The 14,137-nt window shown below is 42.4% G+C and overlaps 1 protein-coding gene across 8 annotated transcripts in view; it reads right to left on the bottom strand.

Moving 5' to 3' along the window:
- Positions 1-6,832, bottom strand: part of ddr1 (discoidin domain receptor tyrosine kinase 1) — a 49,386-nt gene extending 42,554 nt beyond the window's left edge. For 7 of the 8 annotated variants that reach the window (XM_030157369.1, XM_030157373.1, XM_030157370.1 and 4 more), the window contains exon 1: positions 6,405-6,832. The gene's annotated coding sequence lies outside the window, so the exon portion shown is untranslated. The remainder of the gene's footprint in view (positions 1-6,404) is intronic. The other variant, XM_030157368.1, reaches the window with a different exon arrangement.
- Between the last annotated feature and the right edge of the window lie 7,305 nt (positions 6,833-14,137).

Raw genomic sequence — 14,137 nt, 5'->3', positions numbered from 1 at the left:
TTTCCCTTGTTGCTGCCTGGGCTTGGATCAGACAGATCTGCTTACCCCCTTTCAGCATTGTTCAGCAAATGTCCATGGCAGACACAGACAAATGGTGACTGATTACCACAGGTTGGTTTGGCAAATGAAGGATGCCTTCATCAACAGCAGCCACCCAAACGTTTTTTGTAAAGAAACAAAGTAGTGCTGTAAGCTTTCAGCCGGAAACACAATTTATTTTTTCATTCTTTCTCCTGATGGGGGTAGTGGTCAGGAAAGAGCAATCATAATAACAAAAAAAAAACCTGATTGTGTAAGTATGGAAGAGAACCAAATACACAAGTGGCATAACAAGTTCCTTGCAAATCCAACTAAAACTCATATTAAAACAATGTCTGTAACTGCACTGAGGACCAAAACTGGATTATCCTTAAACTATTTTTTAGTTTTGCTTTCAAAAGTCAACAGAGATTACATATCACTGATGCACGGTTGTTAGTCTGTAAAGACAGTACCAGCAGTTGTATCAACTGACAGGAAACAAGAAACTACAACACCTATGAGGTAATGAACACTGACACTAACATATTGTGGTCTCCATACTCCAGTGCTCCTCAACAAGCCAAATATTTCAAAAGAAAACCAAATAATAAATGTATAACAAGAAAGGTCTAGCCTGTATAAAGTTTTTAGCATAACAATTTAGATTCTATTATGATTTTTGTACTTTTCCTGATAATGCAGATTTTGACAATTCATTCATCAGTCATTAGAACCACTTAAGATATTTTGATAACGTTAGAAAAAGGTGAAATTTGGAGGTTTGTGAAAACTATGATAATCAAATAGCAGCATGTACTAGACCTTGCATTTATAAAAAGGCAGTAAAAAGAAAAATCACTTGATCTGGTAAACAGTATAAAGTGTAGGCTAACATAACACCACACAAAGCTCAGAGGAACATAAGACAGGCTGTACCATATGCTTAACAAGAATAAAGTATGCTTCTGTGAAAGATGATATCAGAACACTGAGCTTTCAAAAAAAAAACAAAAAAAAAAAGTATCCCATCAAGTGATAGCATTGTTTGCACCTCTGGCAATCAACGTGAGCTGACTCTGCTTTTTACTGTAGCGTGTGAATCAAAGAGTGATTTTATTCTCTCTGTGCACGCAAAGGGCAAACACCAGAGGAGAGTGTGTTATACTTTATTTTGAGAAACTGGTTTTTGACTGACAAGTAAGTGTCAGTTCTCACAGCTAAAGGTCCAAACATGTAAGAACATGTAGACAGACTATCTCTGCCTCATGCTTCTGTCATTCTTTCTCTGGATAATCCATCTGGAAAGAGAGGTGCCACTTTACTTTCTAGTAAAGGGAGTTAATAAAAGCCAATTCTTCTGAGAGTGAACTTGAATTATCTGCTGAATGGCACTAGCACTGCAGTGATTAGCTCTGAGCGTGACCTCAGTTGAAGCTTGGGTGTAAAAATCTTAATGAGAAAGTGGTAGATACGCGGTGGCATTAGCATGTGAATATGACTGCAGCAGCAGGAATGTATGTGGCTATCTGGTTCTAGTTTGGCACTAGGGCAGCAGTGTGATGGCAAGCCACAACCCAATTCCCTGAATTCAATTTACACAGTCTCACTGCCACCTGTCAGAGAGCAAGTGAGAGGCAGAGGGGAGGATGGGGTGAAAGGAGAAAGGAGAGGCATGTGACAGCACGGTGCTACTCTCACAATGGACAGAGAGAAAACGGTCACAGACAGAAAGACAGACAGGGAGACAGACATGGAAAATGCCCTGATAGAAGAAAATTCCCTCCAGCAATTGAGCGGAGAGACTCAAAATGACAGTGAGAGAGTGACAAAGGCAACTCTTTGCTTTGCCCACAGGACAGTGAGAATTATTCATCCAGCGAGTGGCTACTGAAACACAAAGAGGGGCAACGCGGGAAAGAGGGAGAGGCAGAACACAGCAGAAAGAAAACTAGAAGGAGATCAGGTCAAACAGGAATGAGTTCAATCAGACTCAGCATTTTGAGTCAAAGTGAGAAAAACAGAGTGGCCAAACTTAGCCTTCTAACAGATGTCTTCTTCTCATTTAAAACGAAGGGCAGCTGAAGAGAGAGGAAAAGCTTTTCAGACACTTCAAGCTGTTTAATGTTTAGCTCCTGCACTTGGCAAACAGAAAGTACATTTACAGAAAAGCAAATTCAAAATTGTGGTGACCCCATTAACATTAAGTCCGGGCTTTGACAAAACATTTACACACACACACACACACACACACACACACACACACACACACACACACACACACTCACACACACACACACACACACACACACACACACCACACACACACACACACTATATCACTGTTAAAAGCCTCAGGCACAGACTGATACCTCCACTACAGTAGCAGTCCTCCTCCTCCTTCTTGAAAGAAAAAACGCCTCCTAAAAAGAGCTAAATTACACATCACACAACAGTTTCCTAGTGTTAATGTGCCCCTCCAAACTCCTGGAAGGGAGAGACAGACAGGCCCACCCCCACTTGATATGGCTGTTGTTACAGCTAAAATGCATCATAGAAGGAGAGGACGCATTAAAAAAGAAGGTAACCTTTGATGTTGAACACAATTTTCTTCCATGTTCCAACTCTTACTTTGCCAGAAGCCAATAGTAATTATTAACAGTATACAGAGCCACAAGAGGCATAGTGCGCTTGAGCAACTCAGGCGGGAGCACCACCACAGTGTGAGGATTTGAAGAGAGATGAAAAAAAAAAAAAAAACACTGAAAAAATAGAGAGAACATAGCAGGAGAGAAGAGAGCACAAGCTGGCTTTTAAGTTTCTGAGTTTACATCTTTTATAAAGGTTTACCTTCTTTTTCCAGAAGCAATAACTTGAGCTGCCAGCTGTTGACAAGGCGTGTGAAGAAGCTCAGTGATTCACAGCTGCACTCAGCTCATGAAGGTGCAGCATTAGCACTCAGCCACTGTCTGTTATTAGATCAATAATTCAGCCAAACACCATAGGATTTAATCAAAGCCTAATATCGGCCATAGAACAGGTAATTCAGTTGAGAAATTATGCACTACAGAAGTACAACTTTTCATTTGGGTTGTGTTTAATGTAAAAAGTGCTTTGCCACACACTGATGGTTAATGAAGTGAAACACATTCATTAGGACACACACATTCTGACTCAATGTGGCAGACTGTATGGCTGATGCTGTTGGGACCCATGCAGATGAATTCCTGAAGATACAGCACTATAAGGACCATTAAAGCAAAAGTCTGAGATACATTGAAAAGGTGCTACAAGGAACTCTTTGAAATGACCTCAGGATCCACAATCTAATCCCAGTTTGCTTACATCCAAGCTGAAACTCTGCTATCTAACTAGAGCCCCCTCACAGGGAAGAGCAACAGATAAATGAAGAGACTCCCAGGGAGGATGGGGGGGGGGGGCTGAAGATGAGATAGATGAGCGGAGGAAGGAGAAAGGGGGGATAAATGAAACATCTACAGCTGCTTCAAAGGGAATGGAGACAGAAGATGAAGAGGGAAAATCAGTTCGATCTTAGATGTAAAAAAAGCAAGACAGTTTGCCAGAATGATCAATTAGGGGATCAAAGGTAGGCTGGATGGTAGGGTGGGATAGATGGAAAGGGAGATGAAGATGTGCTGTTGGAGTGGGGAGGGCTGATCTGAGAGAAGGCTGGACTTTGGAGAAGGAGGAAATCAAATTTGAAAACTCACAGACAACCAAACCCAAAGAACACCCTGGACCCTGCTTTGAAGTGTCACAAGCCATTACACAATGAATTTGTTTCCCTGACAGTCTCATCCAAGTCGCTCATCATGTGACCACACATGAGGGAAATGCAATTGAAAAAGTCCAGCTGTCTAGACTTGAGAAGAAAATTGGTTTAGGAAAATGAGGTGGACAGTACAGCCCTGCTTTCTACTGGTTTCAGTTCCCATTAAAAGAGGACTGTAGAGAGCAGAAGCAGGTAACTGTGTCGAGTGTATGGACTTAAATGAATTCCTCCATATGCCTCACACTTCCAATTGGGAACCAATTACAACCAAATGCAGAATTTAGTGAAGTCGCTGCTGATCTTTGAATCATGTAAAAGACAGTTCTTCGAACTAAAAACCCAATCCTCAACACTATGGTCTTTTGTGTTGTTAAATAGCCACATTAGCCACATCTATAAAGGTCAACCAACTGCAAAACATGCAATTCAGTCATTGTGCTGGTTTTGTTTTTCCGGTTTTAAATTCTTATCCACCTGCCAAAAATCTTTTCAGACTGGTCAACAACTGTAAAAGAAACAAAGAGTCACAGTGTGGCTACAACTGAAACAATGACCCAAATAGAGCAGAAAACACCGAGATTAATAATCAACCTGAGACAACACGAATTTTCTCACTGCAGAGATCAAACACTGCTGTTATATGTATGTAAGGCTGCATAACAGACGTGCATCTGTGTGCTTAGAAGCACCGAACAACAGCACCAACACTGAACTGCAAAAAAAAAAAAAAAACAACAAAAAACCTCAATTCAGTGCACATACAAATGACTGTTCAAGGCTTTTACAGCTGAATCTTCAGACAAATTAAATCAGAAATTAAACCAAAAAACCCTCTACAATACCCCGTCACACAAATTTCCTTAGCTCTGTGCATACTTTTAAACAAATGATATTATGTAATTAATGTCATTTTCTCCTCTGCCAGCCAAGACAAAGACAAATCAATAAAAAATGGTTTCCGTGCAAAGTTATACTCACATAACTGGTCTGTCCAAGTGTATCATATAATCTGTATCTCCTTGGCACAACTGCACAGCTGATAAAGAGCAGTTATGCAGGGCAGATGGCTCTCGTGGGATGCTCTGGGAGAATTAGCAGCCAGATGCCCATTAGACCAGAATCCAGTAGACCTGTGCTTACCGTGAAGGGCTGTGTACCATCATTCAGGACTCCTCCTCACTTTATGCTTCTGACTTTGCTACAGAGCAAGAGTGGGAGGGAGAGGGAGAGAAAATGGCCTTTTATTGCCTCACTATCTACTGGCAAATAGCACAGGCAGCCACGCCAAACCCCCACCTCCTCCTCCCAAAAGTCTAACAATACTACACCTCCTCTGGACTGCCTGTTCTGTCCCCCAGCCAATAACTACCCCAATCTACAGTCCTCATGGTGGGAGAGGTGACTGCCCGCAGCACTGCACACCCACTAAAGCCCATTGTTAACTACTCCATCAGACTGCCATGGCCTTCCTGCAAGCACAGAGGCATGTGGTTTCTACACACATGCACCCAAAAGGCACATGGTTAAAATATTCACATTTACGATGCAGCTTTTCCTTGAGTTCTGCAAACATTTATAATCAAACCACCATACACCACTCTCTCCTTCTCCATCATTAAAACAGCACATTCACTCTTCCTCAAAGTCCAAACCTTGGAGCCATTTCCCAGAGTCTAAACACATTTAAAGTAGGTTCCTCCCTGAAGGTCCAGCCAGCTGTGCCAAGTCCAGGTTTGGTTCTGGGGACGGATCAGTTCCCCAAAGGAAAGCCACCTCATTCATGGCCAGAGGTGAATGAAACCAGAGCTCCTGCTCTTATTGGAGGTCACCTGTGGTGCTGTGAGGTCACAGGGTTAATGGTCAGTGTGATGGCCAACACCTGGATGTGAGGAGGTCATTCAAAACATTAAGACGTTTCACTGAGCCCTTCATCGTCTACTTGTGCAGTTTTAAAGCTTGACGTGCCAAGAAGAATTGCATTTGTTTAACATGGGGGAGAGGGGCTGTTTTGTAAAATAGGTGTAAAGAACAGCACACAATGAACAAAACGAAACAAATCCCTTTACCTTGGGATTCTGGCTGAAGGTGGCAATGATGGAGAATTTCATGGAAGTCTATCTGAAGAATTATTAACTAAGTGAAAGCAGCAGTCTTGGCACAAATCCGGACCTTGAATAATGTCATCACTGCTGCCAAAGATCCTGATTTAGCTAGATGTTAAACAGTACAGTTTGCATCAAGTCTAGACCATGATGTACAGTGTCAGAATATTTCAGCTACGCGGCCGGTAAATACCACAGTGTATCTGCCACACAACCGAGCACAGACCCGGAGGCGCAACGTTACACCAACCGTCTGCGCTTTCCAACAGCCCGTGGCCACCGGCCAGGACTGCCGTGCCCGCCTCACACCGAGACTTATAGACGCCAAGCCACAGAGTGAGAGGCAGACAGACACACAGACATGTACACAGACAGACAGACACACAGACAGCTGGCCATATCCGCTGTAACGTTATTAAAGCTGGAGCGAAGTGCGCGGAACGAAAACGCGCATGGCTGCGGAGAAATACATGCAGTTTAGCATAACTTACCGAGAAGATACGCAGAAGTCTGTTTCAACAGCAGCTAGAAACTTTAGATGAACTCTACATCAAACAGAAGAAGGATGAGTTTTGGACTTCAACAGTGAAAACGCGTCCTCTGAAGTGTGTGTGTGTGTGTGTGTGTGTGTGTGTGTGTGTGTGTGTGTGTGTGTGTGTGTGTGTGTGTGTGTGTGTGTGTGTGTAATCCAAACGGAGGAGTTGTTGCGCTCAGTGTCCGACTTCAAAACTCACAAAACAACGGAAAAAACGATAAATGAAGCGGCTGGTGATGTCCCCGCAGACTGACTTCCACTTCACAGTCTTCGGGTTAAAGCTTATAGAACTTGTCGACAATTGCAGGAGGATTGTTTAAAGACAACAGACAGTCCTGGGTCCCTGCGCTTCGGCTCCTCTCTGAGTCTAAACACCAGCCGCGCGGCTCCAACCTCGCGCAGGCTCCGCCGCCGGGCCAGCAGGCGCCACCAGGTGCTCATTTACATAACTGCACCGGCTGTGTCCAATCACAGCTCCGAGCAAGGTGTCTATTGAATATTCAGGAAAGCCCATTGGCCAATCAGAGCTCAGTGTGGGCGGGAGCTGTGACCTTAACAACACCGGAGAGTGAAATTCAATGTGAAACCTTTGGGACTGATGGGAGTTGTTTTGTTACAGGAACGCTGAGATTTGGGGAATAAGACACATGAGCCACTGAAGGCCTTCACCTTGTTAACCCTTTACATGAAAGAAAATATATCAGCTGTTTTGAGAGAAACTCCTTGACAATATAAACTTATAAATTTCTTGAATTATCAGTTTGACACCTATCATCCACTCAGCTTCTGGACTGGACCATTTAATGTGGACCCACAACGCTCTGCCTAGGTATTTATCTCTGAAGAAAACTTTATTACAGAGTATTGCTGGTGTAACTGTATACCATTACTGCCCCTGGGCTGTAATGACTCAGATTGAAGGGTTTGCAGTAAAACAGGGCAATGGATCTGGAACCATGACAGTTGTTGATAGGGGACCCAGAGGCAAAGCAGAGGAGAGATTTATGTTTTAAAAGAGTCTTGTGAGTGCATGAAAGTGCTGCATTACATCAAAAGTGTAAACTGTCAGATTCACACAGACTGTAAAGGACTGTGTTGTTGGTATGGTATCTGTTGGTACTTGCCTTCCCGACAGAGAGGTGGGAAACTTTAGCTGGCACTCAATCAGCAAGATGAGACAATAAAGGTCATTACCAAACTCTGAGCTCCACCTTGGGCACACAGGACAAGGGGAGCACACATTCACTCTCTGCAGTGTAACTTTTTTGTGCTTTCCTGTGCAGACTTAAGAATTACATGAAATGAAAGTCACTTCTGTAAATGAGACCTCCTTTCATCTTATACTAATTTTGTTTACAACTAAAATAACACAGAATTACAATAAATTATCATATGCAACACCAAAAGTATAACTATATGTGCAGTATTTGTGCATACCAGCAAACACATGCTACACATTCTATACATCTATCCATTCCCAGATTAAATTTCTGGCTTTTCCACTTTCTCTGCTCCAGTGAGGCCACCTTTGCCACCTCCCTCCCCTTCCACTCCCCCATCATCCTCACCCTTTTTCTCACTCTCCATGTTTCTTTGTGTTTATAAAGACTTTAGCTGGACTTTCATCTGGCTTGGCCTCATTTTCTCTGCATATCATTAACATTCTCTCACCACTTTTCAACTCATAGCTTAACCAACCAAAACAAATCTCATCTGTTTAATGGTTAACCTTAATTCCCTCAGTCCTTTATTAGAAGTGATCTTGTGAACTGGATTTTCTCTGTGTTCAGCCACACAACAATTGTGATTTATTGCTTTCTGGTTTCCTTGTTTCATAAAAGCATTGGTTTTCTTTCTAAACTTGTCTTAAATGCTAACACTAATATAGGGGATGATTTAGTGCGAGGTATGATGTGGACGCTTGTTATTATCTGTGCAGTTCACCAAATATTTGACTGAATACCAGAAATGATCGTACTGATGAGGAGAGTAGCTCTAAGCTCTTGTTGTCGTACTCTCCAGAGTCTCTCCTTTCTCTTTTCAGCCTTTTCTGTTGAGCACATCGTCCAACTGGCTCTGCTTTGTTCGTTGTCTGGGCAACTGCAAATCCCCTGGCAGAAATCATGACCTTTTCAGTATTATTTCCTTCTTCCTCGTGCCTCCCCTCTCCCTTTCTTTTTGTGTCTCACTTTCTCGTTGCCCAGCCCCGATCATATTTTTTCTCTTTTGACAAAATATGCTCCGTTCCTCCACAGAGTTTTGGTTTGTTGTCACTAACCCCCACCACTACCACCACCCCCCCCACCCCCTCCTTTTTTCCTCACTCCCCTGTCTATACTCATTCTGGCTTTGAGTGAAAACCAGTGGAGCATAAAAAGCAGGTCTGATCCTGTGAGGAATTCACTTGGAGAGCGAGAGAGATTCTAGAGAGAGAAGTTCAAGTTGTATTTATGAGTCAGCAAGGATAACAAACCACTACCGCAGTAGATAAAGAAAGTTTTAAAAAGAAAATGATTCAGGCCGCTTGTAACATCAATGAGCTGTCAAGAAGAAAAAAGCAAGTTTTCAAAAGAAAGAAAGTGTGTTAAAAATTTAAAGTTTGTAGTTTTTATTTAAAAAAAAAAAAAAAAAAAAGGTTATGCATTCAGCAGAAAATTTCCATTCAAAAGCTTCTATTCAAGAGGGATGACAAATGATCTATTGCCTGTCATTTTGAATACACAACTTGAATTATCACCTCTATTCAACATCACAAGTCTAAAAAATACACCACACACAAACATCTGAATTGGAATAGAAGTATTCAACTCAGAGGCTTTTCATGAGACAATACACACACACGCACACACACTCATGTACACATACAGGCAGCCTGTCCACCCCCTGTCGTGGTCTGACAGCTGTGCAGGGCTGCAGGATTCAGACAACACAGATCACTTCCAGAATGCGAAGCTTGCAGTATGTTGGGAACCGGGGGGAAAACTGCATACCAATCATACTACCGTCAGAAACATCTCCCCCAGTGTCTTTTTCACTGGGAATCTCAAACCAATAAAAGTCCCAGATTTGCAATGGTTGATGAAATCCCCGCTCTTGGCTCTCTTCACCATGAAATTCCTCCTTTCTTTGCATGCATGTGTGACTTAAGGTCGATGTTTGGTTTAAACATATGTGTCTGCACGAGTGAGAGTGTGTGTAAATGTACAACTCCACATTCCCCTCTATAATGTCTGTTTACAGTGACTTATGTGTTCTGTCAGTATCAGTGTCACAGACCTGGGGTAGGTTCTATTTGATTGGCCCCAGGAGAGGATCTGGGAGTGGTGGAGGTGTCAGAGGGTCACAGGGTCAGCGTCTGCTCCCAGGGGGAGGTTCCTTTAGGTGGGAGGTTGCAATGGGTGTTACAACCCCTCAAGGTTTCTTTTTAGGTGTTTGGCGAGGAAAATAGTTGTGTCAGCTTCTGTTACTTCCCACAGGGCTTTCAATGCCATTTTGGATCACACTTTAGATTATTGTTCATATGTGAACCATTAAATACTATATGTTACAAAGCGTACATATTAGTAGCATAAAGTAACAATCATCAGAACAATGACTTTATTTACACAGTGCTTTAAAGACCTTCAGAGTGTCCTGTAAAACTATAATGCAAATTAATTGGGCAAAAAGTAAAACACTGAGCTTTTATGAGAAAAATGACAAGTCATTACTCATTATAAACTTATTACATACTTATTAATACTTACTACATACTCTACAATAACTTGGTCATTAATAATGTCCCAATTACTGCTTAATGATGATAAGTGCAGAAGTAGAAGTACAAGCATTTTATGCATATATGATGCTCATTCATGCATAACAACTTCCTTCAGTACTACAAAAGTAATTAGCAGGTTATTGAAGGAAAAGTATAAGTTAATGTCCCTAGTTGATGATTGATATATTTATCTAAATATAAAGTGTTCAGACTAACCTGTCCTTAAAGTGGGGAACAACACATAATGTATTACCTTTAAGCCTATGTTTAAATGTCATATTTACATATGTTTTGTAAAAGAAGTGACACTTCTTTAAGTTTACTAACCCTAATTTCAAAGTATAAATAATTTATACATTCTAAAAAGTGCTTTTGCGCTTGACAGATTAATTTCTCTGGTTAAGATATTTAAGGATAATCCCTTCCTCCCTGGAGTGTCTGTGTGATCGTGCAGCTGATGAGTGTGAAGTAGTTTGTCTAATGAGATCAGGGGAATGTGGGAAGAGACGAATGAGGTGGGAGGGAGGTTTTAGGGGAGGGTGGGATTGTCGGGTGTTTGCGGGGAGCATTCCAGATGACCCCTCACACAGTCAGGAGTCCCCGGAGACCCTCTCAGCTGTAGCACTGCACTTGTGCCTCCTCTTCCTCATGGCTGGCCGAGAAGGAGGAGGGAGAGAGGGGGGACGTAGAGTCTTTTTTTTTTGGGTGTCAGGTTTCTCCCTCCCCACCTCCTCCAGCTCCTCAGAAATCCCCTGCTGATCATCTGTACAACATGCGCACACATCTGACAGTGTGGAGGACTTCGGCCTCTGCTATGGCATTTGGGAGGGCTCCTTTACAACTGTCGCCCCCCTGTTCAAACTGTCACTCCTGCAGCCCCTCCCAGATTCTGCTTCCCCTTTTCCTCCCCCCTCTCCTCTCCTTCTCCTCACCTGTCCAGGCTGGCCACTGAATGAATGGACTTCCTTTCTTCTCCTAACGCTCTGCCTTACTAACAATAGCGCAAAGGGAATTGTTATTTGCTATAACCACTGTCGGATGGCTCTGATCTTTTGTGTCTGGCCCTCCACCCTCTGTCTTTACCAATTACATGTTTGGCCTCTCTTCACCACTGCTTTTAAGCTCAGACACAAGTTTAACTTGCCTCAAACAGTCACACCCATATTTCCAGTCTATGTGGGTGTGTGTGAAGACATATAATTATAGCCATCCTTTAATTATTTTAATTAATATTCAAATTGGTCGAAGCCAAGGGAAAAACTAAACTCAGCTAATTTATTGGAGTAATTCTGAGCGCCTTGCCTGAGGACTTTATTACCATGGTAACCATGGTCTGATCTGCCTCCTGTCTCCACTCCTGGATTGAAACTGCTCCCTCCCTTTTTTAAACTTTCATGCAGTCTGTTGCTGGCTACTTCTAGTGAGAGTGAATGTTATGGTGGACCGTGTGCAGGGTAGGTGAGGAGGGGAGGGAATGGAGTGGGGGGGTTTTGAAGGGGTGCGAATGAGTGCCATTGCAATGCAGTGAGAGGCGGTGCTAAAAATACCTATTGACACATGGACTTCCAACTCACAAACAGGTCACAGACAAACACACAAGCCAGTGACCAAAGAGGTCTCATTCATGCACCGCAAGCACAGAGAAACACAGTCAGGTTTGCACTTTTACAAACAATGTCATGATTAAAATACATGAAGCCATCACTATTTACTGTATTACTGAGCTATAAAAACACTGAGTTTGCATTGGCAGTGCTTTGTGTTTTCGAGAGCGCCGTGTCAAACAGGGCTCAGGCCTTTTCCACACTCAAGCACAAGTCCTTGAACAAACAAACCCAGCTGCCATGTTGTGACCCTCTGCGGGAGGAATATGAGAAAGTTGCTCTGTACACATTGGGTTGAATCCTTGCTGTGGCAAATATTGTTTTGAGTTTGTCCCACGCTGACATACTGCTGGGAGAGTTTGCTGAGTGCTGATCGCTTGAAAAGTGTGCTGTTTACAGAGACACCACTACAAAGGTTGGGTGGGGTACGAGATATTCAATTGATTTTGATGTATTTAACATCCATTGTCAATGCATTTTTCTCTATAGACTGGACAGATAAGGAAGAATCTGACAGGGAGGTAAAAAGTTTTAAGGTAGACCTTGTTACAGCAGACGTTTTGGCTTGTTACTGCAGGAAAAACACAGGTGATCCTAACAATACTAATGATGGATCTGCTCCATTTCAGTGTCCCAGTGAGCCTGCATGCCCAAAACAAAACCCTGGAACTGATGTAACCACAATGAAACTGCTGTTGTGAATTAAAACAATTATACCTGGGCATTTTCTGCCATGCCGAGTGAAAAGGTCCGCTGTGAATAAGGTCTATTGTCCTCACAGGGAACATTTGGCTTGGGCAGTACAGTACTTACATATGGCTGAACTGACATAAACACAAACAGCATAAATACAAATGGAAGCAACCAGACAGCAGACTTGTATATCTGAGACACAATAAGAAATACATATAACAATTAGAAGGCCATTCAGTGAGTGCAGACCACAAACATACCATAAATTATGACTTGTGTTTTTCTGCTTTTAGTCATTGTTCTGACTCAGTTGGTGCCAGTATGAGATTAGTCTATTTTTTCTCACTTAACTGTTACTATTGTTTGCCTGTGGCTCTCCAGTGTTAAATAATGTAAAAAAGAAAAACTACCCCAGCCTCTGCCCCCTTTTATGGATCTTGGAATTTTAAGGGGTTCATCCTCAGTCCATGCCCTACTCTTACACCAAGATTCAGTAATTTTTTAAATCCTGCAGATGGAATTGATCACAGACCCATAGGCTCCAACACTGAGACATAGGCGCTATTTAAGTAATGTTTGACCTGTTTGTTTGTTGAGTTGTTGCAGATGCAGTAAGAAAAGAAAACCGGTATGTATTTTCTGCTCTTAAGGTAAAAATAATGTTATCCCTAAATGTCACCAATATTTTTACACCTAAAGTTTATCTCAAACACCTTTTCCTTTCATTCACTTTTCTGTGGGCTTGACTGACAGAGATTGTGGAAGCAAGTGGGAAACAGGAGAAGAGATGGAGGGTGACGGACAGACAGTCAAGGCCTCGTCACCCCCCACAGCGCTGCTGAAGCATCAGGACACTGAGTAGGGGGACAACTGCCCTAGCTGTAAATCAGTGTGTGTGTGTCAATCTGTGTGGTCTCTTTTCCATACATACATATATACTGTAAATCAAAGCTGTTCATTAACATGTGAACAAGTGCAAGAGACAGAAACTCCCTGACCACTGGGTTTTAAAAGCTGTTTAAACATAGCATGTACTACAAATGAGAAGGCTGTGTATAAGCTGTTTAGTACACCTGACCATTAACTGCCCCTAAGATTGATACTACTGCTGACTTTGATAGCCCTCTAGTGACCATGAAGGTGTACCTGTCAGCTGAGATACACATTTATAATATGCCATAATGAGGCTAACTACGTTTTGGCCCAAATCAGCAGGGATTTTTATTTGATTTTAGTTTCAATTTTTTTTATGGGAACTGGTTATTGTTGTCCTCTTTTACAGTATGAGCGTTTTACAACTTCCAATTCACTCTGTAGGTCACCTGTATATGTGTGTGTTGGTTTTGTGTGTGTACAACGCCCAAGGGAGCACATAAACCACCAGACTAATGAATTTTTCTGTTCTGCTCATGCTCCAGCTCTCATATGAAACCAATTCATTACTTGTTGGTCTCACCCATATGTAGCAGGGTCACATAGGAGAAAGAAAAGGGCAAACAAGAGACAGGGGAGAGGAGGTGGAGGGGTGGGGGGCAAGAGACCCCAAAACAACCTGACGACATCATGAGAAAGCTTTCCAAAATGAAAAAAGAGTAAACTCAAAACACATGGGTATTATTGGCCTGACCAGTG

Source organism: Sphaeramia orbicularis, chromosome 16 (genome assembly GCF_902148855.1).
Source record: "Sphaeramia orbicularis chromosome 16, fSphaOr1.1, whole genome shotgun sequence".
Classification (NCBI taxonomy): domain Eukaryota; kingdom Metazoa; phylum Chordata; class Actinopteri; order Kurtiformes; family Apogonidae; genus Sphaeramia; species Sphaeramia orbicularis.
This window is presented reverse-complemented; position numbering and strand designations above follow the sequence as displayed.